At 43.7% G+C, this 18,609-nt stretch overlaps 1 protein-coding gene across 1 annotated transcript in view; it reads left to right on the forward strand.

Moving 5' to 3' along the window:
• Nucleotides 1-18,609, forward strand: part of CYTH1 (cytohesin 1) — a 106,148-nt gene that overhangs the window by 7,783 nt on the left and 79,756 nt on the right. The gene's annotated exons all lie outside the window — the stretch shown is intronic.

An 18,609-nucleotide genomic window follows, 5' to 3' on the forward strand; every position in this document is an offset into this window, starting at 1 on the left:
CAGGGTTTCACCATGTTGACCAGGATGGTCTCGATCTCTTGACCTCGTGATCCACCCGCCTCGGCCTCCCAAAGTGCTGGGATTACAGGCCTGAGCCACCGCGCCCGGCCTAGTTTCTTTACTTAACTGAGTTGAACTCTTTTCTATCAAATAAAGTGACTTGCAGATTTTTCTCACTCTGATGTTTTAAGCATGGGGAAAATATATATCAGTTCTCACTGAGGTTTAAGTCAGATTTTGGCCAATTGTAATAGTCGTTTACCTTTCTTTAATTTTTCTTTTAAAGATGAAGGATCTCTCAGCCCATATATTGTCTTCTGGGCAACTACAAAATGTTTCCTCACGAGGAGAAATTGTGAATTAAATAGTTTTTTAAAAAATTATAATTTTTCTTTTAATTAAATAAAGCAGGGTCTCACTGTGTTACCCAGGCTGGTCTCAAACTCCTGGCCTCAAGTGATTCTCCTCCCTTGACTTCCTAAAGTGCTAGGATTACTGGCATGAGCCTCCATATCTTGCTGTAAATTAAATATATTTCATTGGTCTGGTTTATAAGGATAAACAGTTCAGTTTTAGGCTGGGTGCCGTGGCTCACACCTGTAATCCCAGCACTTTGGGAGACTGAGGTGGGCAGATCGCTTGAGCCCAGGAGTTCGAGACCAGCTTAGGCAACATGGTGAAATCCCATCTTTACTAAAATATAAAAAAAATTAGCCAAGTGTGGTGGCGCATGCCTGTAATCCCAGCTACTCAGGAGGCTGGGGCATAAGAATTACTTGAACCCAGGAGGCAAAGGTTGCAGTGAGCTGAGATCCTGCCATTGCACTCCAGCCTGGGCAACAGAGTGAGACTATGTCTCAAAAACAAAACAGGCCAGGCATGGTGGCTCAGACCTGTAATCCCAGCACTTTGGGAGGCTGAGGCGGGCAGATCATGAGGTCAAGAGATTGAGACCATCCTAGCCAACATGGTGAAACCCCGTCTCTACTAAAAATACAAAAAACAGCCAGGTGTGGTGGCGTTTGCATGTAATCCCAGCTACTCGGGAGGCTGAGACAGGAGAATCACTTGAACCCGGGAGGTGGAGGTTGTAGTGAGCCAAGATCACGCCACTGCACTGCAACCTGGAGACAGAGTGAGACTCCGTCTCAAACAAACAAAACAAAACAGTTCAGTTTCTGAGGATCATACCTGCTCCTTTCTAAATGTTCCATGTGTTAATAAAAAGAGATTGTGCCAAATAGATTTTTTGTTCTGTATTTCTTGCATCCGTGATCAGTTAGGGTCTATAGTAAGAATTAGAAGATTGCCTTCTTATTTCAAGCATTGAGGGCCACACATCGTAGCTCTCCTGGAACAGAAGGGATGAAACATCTCTGTGTATTGTGCTGACCTGTTGGAAGACTTCAGCTTGAGAGCTGTGTAGCTGGTCGAGTCTGCTTTCCTGTTTTCGTTCCACCCCTTTCCTGCTCTCCTCTCCAAGATGAAAGTATTCAGAGTGGGCTTCTAAAGAAAAGCCCTTTGCCTGAACCTGTCCATTTGCTCCATTGCCACTCTGCTTCTTGATTGTCTCTAATTATTGTTGCTTAGTTTCAGTTACAATAATAGAGGTATGGAGGAGGTGGAAAATTATTTAGAAATGTTCAAGAAGTGAATCCCACATCCTCTGAAACTGCTGGTAATGTTGTTTTGCTTCTCTATTTGCATTAACTTCAGAGAAACACAAAAGCAGTGAAGGGCATGTAGGGGATTTTTATGACTCCTCGTTATCCAGGATAGTGTGACATTATATATTTCTGCTTTTATGGTAGTGAGATGGTTATTAGCTGCTTTCTTTGGTGACTGAATTTTATGTAGCAAGGGTCAGAATAATACTTTTCTTATCCAAGTCTTTTTATATTTTCCACCTTTACTTTTTTTTTTTTCTTTGAGACAGAGTCTTGCTCTGTCTTCCAGACTGGAATGCAGTGGCATGATCTTAGTTCACAGCAACCTCTGCCTCCTGGGTTCAGGCAATTCTCATGCCTCAGCCATTCAAGTAGCTGGGATTCCAGGCATGTGCCACTGCGCCCAACTAATTTTTGTATTTTTATTTTATTTTATTTTTCAGACAGGGTCTTGCTCTGTTGCCCAGGCCGGAGTATAGTGGCGGATCTCGGCTCACTGTAACCTCTGCCTCCTGGGTTTAACAGTTCACCTGCCTCAGTCTCCTGAGTAGCTGGGATTACAGGTGGGTACCACCACACCCAGCTAATTTTTGTATTTTTAATAGAGATGGGGTTTTGCCATGTTGGCCAGGCTGGTCGCAAATTCCTGGCCTCGTGATCTGTCCAACTCGGCCTCCCAAAGTGCTGGGATTACTGTTGTGAGCTACTGCGCCTGGCCAATTTTTGTTATTTTTAGAAGAGACGATGTTTCACCATGTTGGCCATGCTGGTCTTAAACTCCTGAGCTCAAACGATCTACCTGCCTCGGCCTCAGAAAGTGTCGGATAACAGGTGCGAGCCACTGCGCCTGACCATTTTCTACCTTTTCTTGAGTCTTCAAGGCTTCTATTTCAGAAGCATGCCCTTATCTGGTATTGTTAAATCCACATTGTAATTAGTAATGTTAGGTATGAATGATGGAATTGGCGAAAGGCTATTTAAAAAACCTATTTTCGGCCGGGCTCTGTGGATCACACCTGTAATCCCAGTACTTTGGGAGGCCAAGGTTTGCAGATCATGAGGTCAAGAGATTGAGACAATCTTGGTCAACGTGATAAAACCTCATCTCTACTAAAAATACAAAAATTAGCTGGGCGTGGTGCCAAGCACTTGTAGTTTCAGCTGCTTGGGAGGCTGAGGCAGGAGAATCACTTGAACCTGGGAGACAGAGGTTGCAGTGAGCCCCAATTGCACCACTGCACTCCAGCCTGGCAACAGAGCGAGACTCCATCTCAAAAAAAACAAACATATTTTCTAGAAATATCACAGGCTTGTTTTTTTTTTTTTTTTTTTTGTAAACAGAGTTTCGCTCTTGTTGCTCAGGCTAGAGTGCGATGGCACGATCTCAGCTCACTGCAACCTCCGCCTCCTGGGTTTAAGCGATTCACCTGCCTCAGCCTCCCAAGTAGCTGGGATTACAGGTGCCCACCAGCAGGCCTGGCTGATTTTTGTATTTTCGGTAGAGACGGGTTTCATCATGTTGGCCAGGCTGGTCTTGAACTCCTGACCTCAGGGGATCCACCTGCCTTGGTCTCCCAAAGTGCTGGGATTACAGGTGTGAGTCACTGCACCCAGCTGACAGGTTTGTTTCTATGAGTAGTTGATAATTGCTTATTCAATCAACAAGCATGAGTGATCATTTCATACTATGTAGTCCCTGTTCTCACAGATGCTTTGAATCTAGAAGGAGGAGACAGACATGACAGCAAGCTGTAAAGGAGTATGTCACAGTAGATGTGGCAGGTATGTGCATGAAAAATGTAGGTAAACCAAGGAGAGCAGTGTCAGTTCCACTGGCATTGGGATGGCGCTGGATTGGCCTGGGGAAAGTTTGTAGAGGGGCTGGTCCTTGGGCTGGATTGTGAAGGATGAGTTAATGCCAAGTAGGAGAACATCACAAAGAAACACGCATCAAGCAAAGAGAATGAGGAGAGGACAGGAGGTGTGAAGCTGTTTGGCCACTTGGGGAGCTACAGGTGGTTCTTTGTGCCTGGAGAGCAGGCTGTGAGCAGAGGGCGGAGGCCAGATGTCGGATTAGAAGAAATGGGGGACAGTCATGGGGGGCTTCAGTATATGTTGTTACATAGGACTAATTTTCTGGGACATGGAGCTATGAGAGGTTTTAAACCAGGGGTATTTTACGATGATTATTTTGCTTTTTTTTTTTTTGATGGAGTCTTACTCTGTTGCCCAGGCTGGAGTGTAGTGGTGCAATCTCAGCTTACTGCAACTTCCCCCTTCGGGGTTCAAGTGATTCTCGTTCCTCAGCCTCCTGAGTAGCTGGAATTACGGGCACGTGCCACCACACCTGGCTATTTTTTGTATTTTTAGTACAGACAGGGTTTTGCCATGTTGGCCAGGCTGGTTTTGAATTCCTGGACTGAAGTGATTTGCCCACCTCGGTCTCCCAAGGTGCTGGTGTGAGCCACTGTGCTGCTCTGTTTTATATTTTTATTTTTAATTTTTCCAAGGAGGGAAGAGAGGGAGAAAGGAAGCAGGTGGAGGAAAGGAAAGGGAGAAGCCGAGCATTATATTGCATTTTAGAAAGATCCTTCTGACTTAGTGTGGTACAGATTGGCGGTGGAGAGACCCTGAAGAAACTTCTGGAGATAGATGAGATAGGTGATGAGGGCTTGAACTAAGGCTGTGGGAGTAGGAGGTAGGAGAGAAGAAATACAAGAACAGTGAAGGACGTGAAATTGATTGGATTTGGTTGCCAGTGTTTGGAAGAGATGTAGCATTGAAAGGAAATAAAGGAGACAGAGTGATGAAGGTGAGTGGCAGGTTTCTTTCTTTGGATGACTCTTTGGGGAGTTTCTATACTGAGAATAGGGCTTCAGTTTTGGACATATTCTATGGAGTTTTGCGGTACTTGTACAATGTCCACTTTGAGAGACTCATTTAAACAGTTGAATTTGGACCTGGAACTCAAGAGATTATCAACGCGTGAGTGGGAGTGGAACCCAGGAAGTGGGTTATGCCACCAGCTGATTGAGAAGTCTAAGGATGTCATCCTGGGATACCACCACTGAAGGGCTGGGAAGAGGAAGAGATCTGAAAGGGAGGCTTTGAAGGCAAATGTTTATAACTCTTCAGTAACTAGACAGTAAATGGAAAGAGAGAGAGGGCAGTAGCTGGAAGGTGATGCAGAATGCAGAGCCTTTTGTTTTTACTTGAGGGATATTAACACAATTTACAGACCCTTTCTTTCTACCCTTGGAAAATTATTCCCAACCAGTCTTGAATTAAAGCATTCAAATATGATGTGTTATAAACCTCCAGTAGGATTGGTCTCGTATTTCATTTTGTCTGTTCTGGCATCTATACACGGTAGCTGCAGACTCTGTGTGTTTTGGAAACCTATTTCTCTTAAGTTACTTTCTTTTCTGTCCTGTAATTCCCCGAAATATTTCCAACAGCCCTAATGATTGAAATTCAGAGAGCGTTTTGATTTTTAGCTGTATTCTGGCATTTTCACGTGCTTCCTGCACATTTCCCCTTGGATATTCCATCGCCCAAGACTCAGCATGTTGAAGGCTTGCTCCTGACCCTTTCATTCTAGTGTTCCCTTTAGACTTCCTTAATTTTTAAACTTTTATCACCATTTACTTATCACTCCAGTCATTCAGGCTTGAAAAAACATTGGATTCTTTTCTCTTTCTTGCCATTTAAATTGTTTGTCATCTATCCAACCATCTGTTTGTTCATCTATTCAGACTTTTAAAATTCATTGTGTCAGGGAATTTGCTTGATGCTCAGGCTGTGAAGTATTTTAAGATACAGGTCATGCTTTCCAGAAGCTTACAGTGTAGGGCAGTTCACATGTAAATTTGTTATGGTGGAAATACCAACAAATGCTATAGGAGCCTGGGGACTTTCAGCTTTTGGTGTGTTCTGAGTAAGATGTACTTAAAAAAAATTGTTTTTAAAAATTTAGAGATGGGGTCTTATTATGTTGACCAGGCTGGTCTTGAATTCCTGGCCTCAAGCAGTCTTCCCATCTCAGACTCCAGAAGTGCTGGGATTACAGGCATGAGCCACTGTGCCCAGCCGAGACCTATTTTTGAGCAAATCTACTAGGCAGTTACCTACTGGGATGAAATGAAATGGGAACACACCAGCATCGGTGTCACTGCCCTCACTGTTCCCGCACTGGTAGTTCACTGCTGTGCATCAGACTCATTGCTGAACATGTTTCATAAGTTCTCATTGAACCCTCACAGTTGCTCTGTGGGTGGGAACAAATTCTGTACTGATTTTGTAGGTGAGGAAATGGAGATGTGGAGAGCTTCTAAAGTGACATGGCTGATTAGTGGTTGAGCTGGCATCCATCGCAACCTGGGTTTCTCAGACTCCACTCGAAAGGCTGTGCTTTGAATAGGCCTTTCCTTTTTTTTTGAGATGGAGTTTTGCTCTGTTGCCCAGGCTGGAGTGCAGTGGTATGATCTTGGCTCGATGCAACCTCTGCCTCCTGGGTTCAAGTGATCCTCCTGCCTCAGCCTCCCGAGTAGCTGGGATTACAGTCATGCGCCACTACGCCTGGCTAATTTTGTATTTTTAGTAGAGACAGCGTTTCACCATGTTGGTTACGCTGGTCTCGAACTCCTGACCTTGTGATCCGCCTGCCTTGGCCTCCAGAAGTGCTGGGATGTCAGGCATGAGCCACTGTGCCCACCCTTGAATGAGCTTTTCCTATACTGGCTCTCATTCATACCCCCTTCTTCATTTTTATATATTTGCACTTTTATGTACCTTATATGTTATTTACGTATTTTCTTTTTTTGTTGTTTTTTATTTTTCTGAGACCTCTCAGAGATGAATTTATGTACTTTGTAAACTTTCTTTCTCCTGGGAGTTGGATACAGAGTTTTATATCTCGATATAGTCTGCACAGAGTTTTGGCTAAACCTGTATTGCTGGTTATTAAACACATTGCGTTGAAAGAGCCATTGTTAATCTTAGGGTTGAAATTTGATGAGTTTGTAGGATCATGTAGTGCAGGCAGTATCTTTTTCCTTACTATTCTGGGTAGCACTGCGTTTAGGGGCTTTGATGATTTCCTGGAGCCAGAACCTGTTTTGTGGTTTGACCACTAGATTTTATGAGAAAACCAGGTAACCAGGTAAAGGTTTAACACGTATTACTGAGCTTGTCTCTCAGCCACTTCCAGGGGCCTTTTCTTGGCTTCTCTTAGCCTTTTTGCTCTTTATCACTAAATAAAAAGGCTGCTGAAAGAGCTTATTTAACAGTGAGACAGGAGAACACTAACAGAGTAGCGTTTCTTCCTAGGAGTTACAGAGCATCTCCCAGAGTCTTCCTGCTTGAAGCCCTGACTCAGCAGCTTTGTCTCCTGCTAGAGGAGGGGCTGACCTTTTCTTTTTGTTTTTTGTTTGTTTTTTTTTTTTGGAGATGGTGTCTCACTCTGTTGCCTAGGCTGGCCTCAAGCTCCTGGCCTCAGACAATCCTCCCTCTTCCCAAAGTGCTGGGATTACAGGTGTGAGCCACCGTGCCTGGCCTAAGGCTGGTTTTTGACAGGGCCTCACTGGAATGTGAGTACTGTGCTAGGGTCACCAAGGATCTCAAGACAAGACCATCTCGCTTTGCAGGTTCAAAAATAGACTTTGGGACTTGGGTTTGTGCCAATTTATTAATGCTATTGCAGGATTTAAAAAAAAATCAAGTTTTGATCATTTGCCTGCTCAGCTCAGCTATGGACTCTGGTTCTTGGGGAGCACATTCAGGGAGCCCCAGGAACGCCACTGTCTTGTGCTGGGACACCTGTTGGTTTTTGTCCTCTCTTTCATTAGGACAGCAACCTGAGAGTACAATACAGTCAGATGCAGCTGTTGAGGGCTCTCCAGTTGTCTCGCTTGGCACTGAAACCCTCTTGGACTTCTGAGTAGCCCACTTCAGGCTTTTCTCCTCTACTTCACACTGACCTTTATTGATGTATCGAAGATGGTAACTTCAACTTGTTCTCTAACTTTCACAAAGACTTCTATGATTTCCCTCTGTGTCCAGACTGCAGTGACAAAGCATGGAGGAAATGAAATTCTGAAAGGACTTTTAGAGTTAGAATTGAAAGATTTACTTTATAGGTTTATAATATCCCAAAAGAAAATAGGAATTCCAACGTAGACTTTGGGGCCTACCTTTAGAAGGAGCCCCACTTTCCAGGTGTGTTCCGTGGTCCACTCAGGAGGGCTTCTCATTGAGTCTACTGATGCCTCAGGCAGGACCCATCAGGGCTACCCATGCCCCTCTGCTCGTGCACTCAGCAAACTCCTTGCAGTGCTTGGTACACACCAGGCACATTCCCCAGCTATTGACTGTGCTGGGGATGCTTTTCATCTAAATATCCTCATGCTCAGTTCCCTCCCTCTCTCAGCAACACCTCCCCCATTTGACTAGGCAGCCTGTGCACCCCTCCCCTCTGCTCGCCACCCTTACCCTGCTTGACTCCTCCATAATGCTCATCCCTGCTGCCACACTGGGAACTTACTCATTATATTTATTATGCTTGACCAGTCTTCTCCAGCTGAAATGGAAGCTCTGCAAGGCAAGAATCCTCATCCCTTTTGTTACCCTCCCCATCCCATGTACGTGCCTAAAGCAGGGCCGGGCACACTGTAGGCTCTCAGAGCTTGTTGACTGAATCATGAAATCCATGCTTTCCCCACTCCCTCTGCTTTTGATATAGAAACTAATGTCACTGAAATTGCTCATGGAAACTTGTGAGTTGCAGTTAAAATAGAGCCCTCTTACCTCATGCATACATCTAATTTCATTCTTTCATTGTTCTGGGGTTTATTTATAGGCCTGATTCTTGCTGAAACTGCTTATGTTGATAACCAGTTAGTAAGTTCCTCACTCTTGACTTGCTGGGAAGTTTATTGAGACATTTTTTGTGCCTTCAGAGATTTCAGTACAAATCTTTAAAAAGAGACATTTAGATGGAAGTATGATTAGTCTATTATATTAGTTGTGGGCTTGTAAGAAGAAAAACAATTCTTTTTTTTATTTTTATTTTTATTTTTATTTTTTGAGACAGAGTCTCTCTCTTTCCCCCTGACTGGACTGCAGTGGCAGGATCTTGGCTCACTGCAACCTCTGCCTCCCGGGTTCAAGCGATTCTTCTGCCTCAACCTCCTGGGTAGCTGGGACTACAGGCGTGTGCCACCATGCCATGCTGATTTTTGTATTTTTAGTGGAGACGAGGTTTGGTCATATTGGCCAGGCTGGTCTTGAACTCCTGACCTCAAGTGATCCGCCTGTCTCAGCCTCCCAAAGTGCTGGGATTACAGACGTGAGCCACAGTGCCTGGCCTGTTGTATGTTTGAAAGATTAGGGTAGCAAATAAATTCTTTAAGAGGGGGCTAGTACACTTTTCCCCTTATCCACGGTTTCACCTTCCATGGTTTCAATTATCTACAATTAGCTGTGGTTTGAAAATACGTGAGTATAGTACAATAAAATATTTTGAGAGACTACATTCACATAACTCTTAACAGTATATTTTTATAATTGTTCTAGTTTATTATTGTTATTAGTCTCTTTGCCTACTTTATAAATTAGATTTTACCATAGGTTTATGTGTATAGGAACAAACATGGTATATATAGGGCTCACTACCATTTGTGGTTTCAGCATCCACGGGAGGTCTTGGAAAGTATCCCCTGTGGAGAAGGAAGGACTATTGTAACCTACAGTAAGGTGATTTTTTCTAGGAAGTGTTAAGGTGTTTGACAAATGTGTGTATCTTGAGAGGAATTGAAAGTCTTTTTTTTTTTTTTTTTTTGAGACAAGAGTTTTCACTCTTGTCCCCCAGGCTGGAGTGCAATGGCGTGGCCTCGGTTCACTGCAACCTCTACTTCCCAGGTTCAAGCGATTTTCTTGCCTCGGCCTCCCGAGTAGCTGGGATTACAGGCAAGCGCCACTACGCCCAGCTAATTTTGTATTTTTAGTAGAGGCAGGGTTTTACCACCTTGACCAGGCTGGCCTTGAACTCCTGACCTCAGGCGATCTGCCCACCTTGGCCTCCCAAAGTGCTGGGATTACAGGCGTGAGCCACCGCGCCCGGCCAGAAGTCTTTTTTTGAGATTAAAAACATCCAGAATGGATGGACATTTCCATTGTATTAGTTTCCTGTTGCTGCCATAACAAACTATCACAAGTTTAATGGCTTAAGACAGTATACGTTATTATCTTAGAAGAGTTTGGAGGCCAGAAGCCTGGAATGGGTCTCACTGAGCTAAAATCATGTTTCAGCAGAGTTGTGTTCCTTTCTGGAGGCTCTAGGGAAAATATCTGCTTCCTTACCTTCCCAGCTTCTAGAGGCTCCCCACACTCCTTATCTGTTAGCTCCCTCCTGCATCTTCGAAGCCAGCAGTGGCTGGTTGAGTCTCACCTCTCATCACTCTGACAGTGACTGTCCTGCCTCCCTCTTCCATTTTGAAGAATCCCTGTGCTCACCTGCGTGATCTAGGATCATCTCCCTCTTCTAAGATTGGCTGATTAGGAAATTTAATTCCATCTGCAACCTTAATCCCCTTTGCCATGGAATTTAACATATTCGCAGGTTCCAGTGATTAGGACATGTATGTCTTTGGTATCATTATCCTGCCGACCACATCTACCTTAGTGCCTTTGTCCATGGAATGTTTCTTGTGAGGGTGGGCAGTTTCATCTTTCCTGCATATAATTTTCTTATGGAAATGTGCTTCATGGGTATTAAGTATTGCAGTACTGGAGTAGACTTTGACTTTGTGAAGCATTTCTAGTTTTAGAAGAGTGCTCCTAATTCAAAGGTAGGGGAAGGCATGTGCGGAAAGCAGCCCCTTCCACTCTGTTCTGCTAATCAGCAACACTATTTGTCGTCAGTTACCAGAACAGAGATGTCTTGAGTCAGAAGGTTATGTCGTTGCTGTCTGTTCTTAGGAATGTTTTTGTACTCTCTTTGAGAGTAAAGATAATTTTTCCTGTAGTCAGGTAATGGAAATGTCCCTGAACAATGGATCTTGATAGGAAAAATAAGTTTACTATTCCAGAAGATGTTGACACAACATTATTTGGTAATTATTTTCCCAGAAATCTGCCGGTTTCCCCCATGCCACATGATGGACACCGCATTGTGTGGAGGAAGCAGGCCAGATGCTGTTACTCTTTCACACATTTATGTTAAAGCCTCATTTGGTTTAATCTCCACTGGATTACATGTTAAGGATATAAAGCCATATTTCTAACAGACTACTACAGTTCTTTCCCTTTCCTCCTCTTGCTTTGGACTCCTGTTTTCTGAAACATATAAATGTGAATGTATAGCATTCTAGTAAGAGGAATTTAAGCTTTAAAAAGTTTTTAAAAATAACACATTTTAATAGTAGAAATTAATGGATGAAGAAAATCATACCATTACAATCTTTTTTTTTCTTTTTTGAGACTGGGTCCCACTTTATCCCCCAGGCTGGAGTGCAGTGGTGTGATCGTGGCTCACTGCAGCCTCAACCTCCTGGGCTTAAATGATCATCCTGATCCTGGTGGGACTATTAGGAATGCTACAGATATCCAGAGTAGCGACAGGTCTGCAACAACCTCAATTCTTGCCTCCTCAGAAGAAAGAATTTGACTGAGGGGCACAAGGCAGAAAAAGAGACGTAGGCAAGTTTTAGTGCAGGAGTAGAAGTTTATTAAAAAGCTTTAGAGCAGGAAAGAAAGGAAAGTACACTTGGAAGAGACCTAAGTGGGCAACTTCAAGGACAAGTGCCCCTTTCAGCCTTGATCCTAGGATTTTATGTGCTGGCCCCTTTCCCTTCATTCTTCCCTAAGGGTGAGCTGCCCACAAGTGCAGTATCTATCTGAGACTTCCTTCTCTTTTCTGATGGAATGCCCCTAGAAGGCCATACACCACCATTTTGTCTCTTAATGCGCATGCTCGAGCTCACTCGTCCAATTCCTGAGATTTTATTGGAAGCTGGTTACCAATTTCAAGTGTTTGTATCTATTTGGGAAATTGCCTCTCCCTGGCGCCTACTGTCAGTTATCACTTTAGTATAACAACTGTGGACCATCAGGGAATCACCTCTCCTTGGTGCTGGCTGCCAATTTATTTTATTTTATTTATTTTTTGAGACAGAGTTCTCTGTTGCTGCCTAGGCTAGAGTGCAATGGTGCCATATCAGCTCACTGCAAACTCTGCCTCCTGGGTTCAAGTGATTCTCCTGTCTCAGCCTCCTGAGTAGCTGGGATTACAGGCGTGTGCCACCATGCCCAGCTCATTTTCTATTTTTAGTGAGATGGGGTTTCACCATGGTGGTCAGGCTGGTCTTAAACCTCTGACCTCAAGTAATCCACCTGCCTTGGTCTCCCAAAGTGTTGAGATCACAGGCATGAGCCACTGTGCCCAGCCTATTTTTAATTTTTTTATTTTTGAGAAAGGGTCTGGCTTTGTTGCCCAGGCTGGAGTGCAGTGGCATGATCTTGGCTCACTGCAGCCTCTGCCCCCGGGGCTTAAGCCATCCTCCCACCTTAGCCACATGAGTAGGAGAGACTAAAGATGTGCACCATCATGCCCAGCTAATTTTTATATTTTTTGTAGAGATGGGGTTTTGCTATGTTGCCCAGGCTTGTGAGCTCAAGTGATCTGCCCTCCTCATTCTCCGAGAGTGCTGGGATTGCAGGCGTGAGCCACCGTGCCTGGCCAATGATCATTTTTAGAGAGGCAATGTCATAACTGCTGAACTATCACTTGATGATCGCCGACATTTCTGGTGGGTAGGGGTGCGGGGAGTTCTCTCCTGCCCCACTCATGCCTGTATAGGACTACCTATAACAGCACCACATGTGTATGCCATTGTGCCCAACTAATTGTTTTTTCATTTCTTCTAGAAATAGGGTCTTGCTGTGTTGCTCAAACTGATCTCAAACCCTTGGCTTCTAGCAGTCTTCTCACCGTGGCCTCCCAAAGTGTTGGAATTACAGGCATGAGCCACTAAACCCAGCCTCTTTTGATTCCCCCCCACTTTTTTTTTTTTTGAGATAGAGTCTCGCTCTGTCACCCAGGCTGGAGTGCAGTGGCATATCTGCTTACTGCCTCCCAGGTTCAAGCGATTCTCTTCCTCAGCCTCCCAAATAGCTGGGATTACAGGCTTGCGCCACCATACCCGACCAAGTTTTGTATTTTCGGTGGAGACTGGGTTTCACCATGTTTGCCAGGTGGGTCTTGAACTCCTGACCTCAAGTGATTCACCTGCCTCAGTCTCCCAAAGTGCTGGGATTACAGGTGTGAGCCACGGCACCCTGCCTCTTTTGATTTTTAAATAGGTTTTTTTTTTTTTAGATGGAATTTCACTCTTGTTGCCCAGGCTGGAGTACAATGACATAATCTTGGGTCACTGCAACCTCTGCCTCCCAGGTTCAAGCTTCCTCTGCCTCAGCCTCTCAAGTAGCTGAGATTACAGGCATGAGCCACCACACCTGGCTGATTTTGTATTTTTAGAAGACATTGGGTTTCACCCAATGTGAAAGTTGGTCAGGCTGGTCTTGAACTCTTGACCTCAAGTGATCCACCCGCCTCGGNCAGGCTGGTCTCAAATTCCTGACCTCAGGTGATCTGCCCACCTCGGCCTCCCAAAGTGCTGGGATTACAGGCATGAACCACCGCTCCTGGCCTAAAGAGGTTTTAATAGGCTTTGAGTAGTTAAGTGATTTTAGTTCCCTATGTTACCATATTCCCAAAGTCGATTGTAACACAAAAACAGGCTACCCCATTCCAGCCTAGAGCAGAAGGACTAGAAAAAAACAGTTCTTTGTGAGAATTAGTTACCCTTGGAGATCCGAAACTTGGAGAACACAGGAACCTTTTGAGTTTGGACTCAAAAAGTGGGGAATTGTTCATGTGTACCAGAATATGTGAACAAGGGTGTTTACTATGGCATTGCTATGGGAATGAAAACTTGGAAATCGCTCAAATGTTCACCAGTATGAAAGTAGTTCAACATATTATTGTATATTTATGTTACAGAATATTAAGTGAGCCTTTAAAAAGTATGGAAGCTTCAGCTGGGCGCGGTGGCTCACATCAAATCCCAGCCCTTTGGGAGGCTGAAGTGGGGGGATCACTTGAGGTCAAGAGATGGGAGACCATCCTGGCCAGTATGGTGAACTCCCACCTCTGCAAAAAAATACAAAAATTAGCTGGACATAGTGGCATGCGCCTGTAGTCCCAGCTACTTGGGAGGCTGAGGCAGGAGAATTGCTTGAACCCGGGAGGCGGAGATTGCAGTGAGCCGAGATCGTGCCACTACACTCCAGCCTGGTGCCTGGTGACAGAGCAAGACTCTGTCTCAAAAAAAAAACAACCCCCAAAAACCAAAATACAAAACAACAACAAAAAAATGGGTTGCCCATAAAATATCCTATTTATCAAGAAAGTATATTCAGACTTCCCTGACATGATGGTTGACTTTACGATGGGTTTATTTTTATTGGGAAGTAACCCCATTGTAAGTTGAAGAGCATCTGGGATATATTTTGATTTTGAGAAGTGATGTCATCAGACTTACTTGATACCTGTAACTTTTAGAAAGATAAGTACATGATGCACCTGTGTAAAATTACTTTCCACTTCTATTTAAAAATCTTAAGATCTGTTGTAATGGGATTTTTGTTTTCTTTGCATTTAGAGAGAGGTTTTTAAGATAGTAAAATGTTGTTGCTTTCTTTTAAATCATAAAACAAAAAACTCTAGCTATTTAGATAGAGAGGCCAGAATTAAAACATTAGTAGTCAAAAGAGGGAATTCAGTGTTTCTTGAGTTTTTAGTTTTATACATCTAAATAAAATGATTCTCCTGTCTCAGCCTCCCAAGTGACTAGGATTACAGGCATGTGCCACCATGCCCAGCTCATTTTTCTGTTTTTAGTAGAGATGGGGTTTCTACTACAACCATGTATTTTTCAGTTCCACATGGGTACCTTTTGCAGCTGTGGTAGTCAGATGCCCTAGGCAGATGAACATGCAGAAGTAGTTTGTTTAGCCTACCCTTTTAAAGTTTGTCATCTAGTAATTTGAGGTTAGAATTGTGGTTCCCATACTTGACTAATCTGCAGAATCCCTGGAGGAATTTTTCGAAAAAGCCATTTATTCTGGGTCCTTATTCAAGCCATACCTAATGTACCAGGATTCCCCAGGGTCAGATCTAGGAATGAGCGAATGAGTGAATATGTACATATATGCACATGCTTATACACACACATGCTCACAAATATACGTACTTTTAATGCTGCTAAATATGGGGACTGCAGGTGTAGAAACACATGCTTGGGAACCTCCAGCTGTTCTCTTCAAGGTCACGTCGCACAAGCAGGCTCTGGCTTGGGTTGGCCTGGCCTGAGATGGTTCCTTTCATTTCCCATGTTGAGTGTATAAAATGATTTCACAAGAATTTGTGTGTCCGTGATTATAGGAAGGGATGGCTGACTGTTCAGTATATTTTCTCCTCTGTCACTATCTAATTTATGTGGTTTTGCTTTAAGCCATTTAGTATTCCACTTGGAGGGTTTTGAGTTTACAGAAGTTTTTAAGAAGAGGCTCAACAGATCAAAGAAGCAAAAATAACCAACCTTGGATTTTTTTTTTTAAACTCCTTTATTATAGCTATCAAGTACATCTAGCTACCCACTTTAGCTTCCCCACGTGTCTTTTTGTGGTTTTCTGTTTTGTTCCTTTAAGAGATACCTTCTCTTTATGTTGCAGCTGTTGCTAGGCAGCCACTGGACGGGTGCCAGTTTTCGAGCCCTGATCTGTACAACAGCGAAGTGACCTAAAAAAATCCCTTTGCCTTTCCCTTTTGGGTGAAAGAGGGGCTTGGCACTGGGACACAGACTGCCGGGCGCCCAAGACCTGCGAAGAACTGAGGCTGTGTCTACTTACCCAGAGTGACTTCTGAGTACCTTTTAGTCCCTCCTCAGGGCAGCGGCATCTAGTCTGAAAATGAAGCCACCTCAGGCAGTGGGATTCGATTGGCTATAATTGTGTCCCTCTTGCTTTAGCCCTTTGGCAACTCTTTGAAATAATTATTATTATGGAAATTTTCTTTCTTTTTGAGACAGGATCTCACTCTGCTGACCTGGCCGGAGTGCAGTGGTGTCGGCGTAGCTCACCGCAACCTTGATCTCCTATGCTGAGCAATCCTCCCCCTGCAGCCTCCTGAGTAGCTAGGGCCACAAGCACATGCCGTAACTCCATAGATGCTGTGTGTAGGTAACGAGACCTACTGGATCAGAATGAGACAGATTAGTACACATCGCACAGCAAATATCAGGAACGTCAGCGTGAGAGTGCTGGTACCGCTGACCTCAAGTCTCCTGGGGTGACATGACGCTCTGCATGAATTGGGTTTGTCTATAGCTAAGGAACCAAGGACCACCAAGGGCTTAGCACTTTTCATAGCAAGCGGTAGACAGGCCAGGCCTCTTCCCCTGGGAGGGAGTATGTCATGCTACCATCTCCTTGACCAACTTCATGTCGCCAGCTACAGGAAGACAGACCTTGCAGTTTGTCACTCTCAGCAAGGACATGCAGGGGTGCTTGGGGCCTCGGCCAAAGACAGCATAATATAGATGTACCATCATTTAACTAATCATCCTGTCTTGTTATTTAAAAGTTTCCACTTTGTTCCCATAAGAAATAGTCCTGTAACATTGTTGTTGGTAAGGTTTTGCTCACATTTCCAGCTATTTTCTTAGGCTAGATGCTTGTAAGTGGACTTACTGGGTCAGTGAGTTTAGCTTTTTCAGTCGCTTGATATGTACTGCCAAATGGATTTTCAGAAAGTGTTAATCATTTTACACTTCACACCAGTGTATGATAATACTTGTTAATTTATCCTTCCAAACATTGAATTTTTTTTAATCATTTGGGTTGCTGATATAAGTAAAATTTTTTCCTGTCTCTCTCAGTGTTGGCAGGATAAACTTTGCTCTGAGAACCTTGGCTAGTGTTTATGTGTATTAGAATGGAAAAATTATAGCAGCTTCTTCCCCAGGTCATTTTTTATTTATATATTCAGCAGATATTTATGGAACACCTATTATGAGCTGGGCACTCTATGGGCCTTGCAGTTTAGACATGAATAGAGTTCTCAGGTACCTTACATTCTAATCAGAAGAAGAACTTTGACCTCTAACAAAGACTTGTTTAATTCATGTGAGGGTTTCTTTCTTTCTTTTTTTTTTAAATTTTTTAAATTTATTTTTCTTTTTTTTATTTTAAGACGAGGTCTCACCATGTTGGTCAGGCTGGTCTTGAACTCCCGACCTCAGGTGATACGCCCGCCTTGGCCTCCAAAGTGCTTGGATTACAGGCGTGAGCCACCACGCCCGGCCCTTTCTTTTTTTTTTTTTTTTTTAAACTACACTCATTATCGTTTCCCCAAAGGATGAGGGTTTCTTAAGTTATGGTGAAAATTCAAACCTTGAAATTTCACCTTGTGAATAATCTTAGTCTAATTTTTGCCATGTTTATCGGAATATAGGCCAGTGGTTGAACTTTGTATTCCTAACATCTCAGCATCCTTATGTCTCCTGGTGACTGTCAAGGCTTGCTTTTTTTTTTTTTTTTTTAATAGGGTCTCACTCTGTCACCCAGGCTGGAGTGCAGTGGCATGGTCATAGCTTACTGCAGCCTTGCCTCCTGGGCTCAAGTGATCCTCCCACCCCAATGGCATTTTCTAATAGACATCTGTGTCCTCAAAATGTGTTAAAGACTTTTGAAGATGAGTCTACTCAAATAGTGATTTAGTTTTGAATAGACAGATTTTTTAATTTTTTTTTTTTTTTAATAGGGTCTCACTGTGTCACTCAGTACTCTCAAGGACTTCATTTAGCCTCAGTAGCAAACTAAGGGCACTAACTGACATTTTAAGCATCTTTAATTGGTGATAATGACCACACTAATTTCCATTTATTTATTTGCTACAAACTTTTCAAGTTCCTTCTCCTTGTTTAAAAAGAATAACTTTATTGAGGTATAATTTACAAAGAATACCCCGTATCCATTTAAAGTGTACCGTTTGGCCGGGCATGGTAGCTCACACCTGTAATCCTAGCGCTTTGGGAGGCTGAGGTGGGTGGATCATTTAAGGTCAGGCATTCGAGACCAGCCTGGCCAACATGGTGAAACCCTGTCTCTTCTAAAAATACAAAAACTAGCTGGGTGTGGTGGTGGATGCCTGTAATCCCAGCTACTTGGGTGGCCGTCACACAGGAATCTGCATGAACCTGGGAGGCAGGGGTTACAGTGAGCTGAGATCGCGCCACTGCATTCCAGCCTAGGTGACAGGGTGAGACTCTGTCTCCAAAAATAAAAGTAAAAAAATAAGTAATAAACATAACATGTACAGTTTGATGGGATATATTCAACAGATTTGTATACCAGTGAAACCACTAGCACAATAAAGACATATTTCCTTGCCCCGAAAAAGGTGTTTCGTGGCCCTTTTTGTTTTTTTTTGAGACAGTGTCTTGCTCTGTCTCCCAGGCTGGAATGTGGTGGCATGAACACAGCTCACTGCAAACTCAACTTCCTGGGCTCAAGTAATCCTCCCACCTCAGCCTCCAAAGTAGCAGGGACTACAGGCTTGCACCACCAGCCCAGCTAATTTTTTATTTATGTTGCCCAGGCTGGTCTTGAACCCCAGGGCTTAAGCCATCCCCCTGCCTCAGCCTCCTAAAGTCCTGCCACCAAGCCTAGCCACTTCATGTCTTGCCGGCCATTACTCCCTCTACCCCTGGCCCCAGGCAATCATTGATCTGTTTTTTGTGACTACAGATTGGTTTGTATTTCCTAGAATTTTATGTAAGTGAAATCATGCAGTGTTACAGTGTATATTCTGCATCTTTGTCTG

The sequence above is a fragment of the Cebus imitator genome, unplaced genomic scaffold (genome assembly GCF_001604975.1).
Source record: "Cebus imitator isolate Cc_AM_T3 unplaced genomic scaffold, Cebus_imitator-1.0 Scaffold36, whole genome shotgun sequence".
In the NCBI taxonomy this organism is placed as follows: Eukaryota; Metazoa; Chordata; class Mammalia; order Primates; family Cebidae; genus Cebus; species Cebus imitator.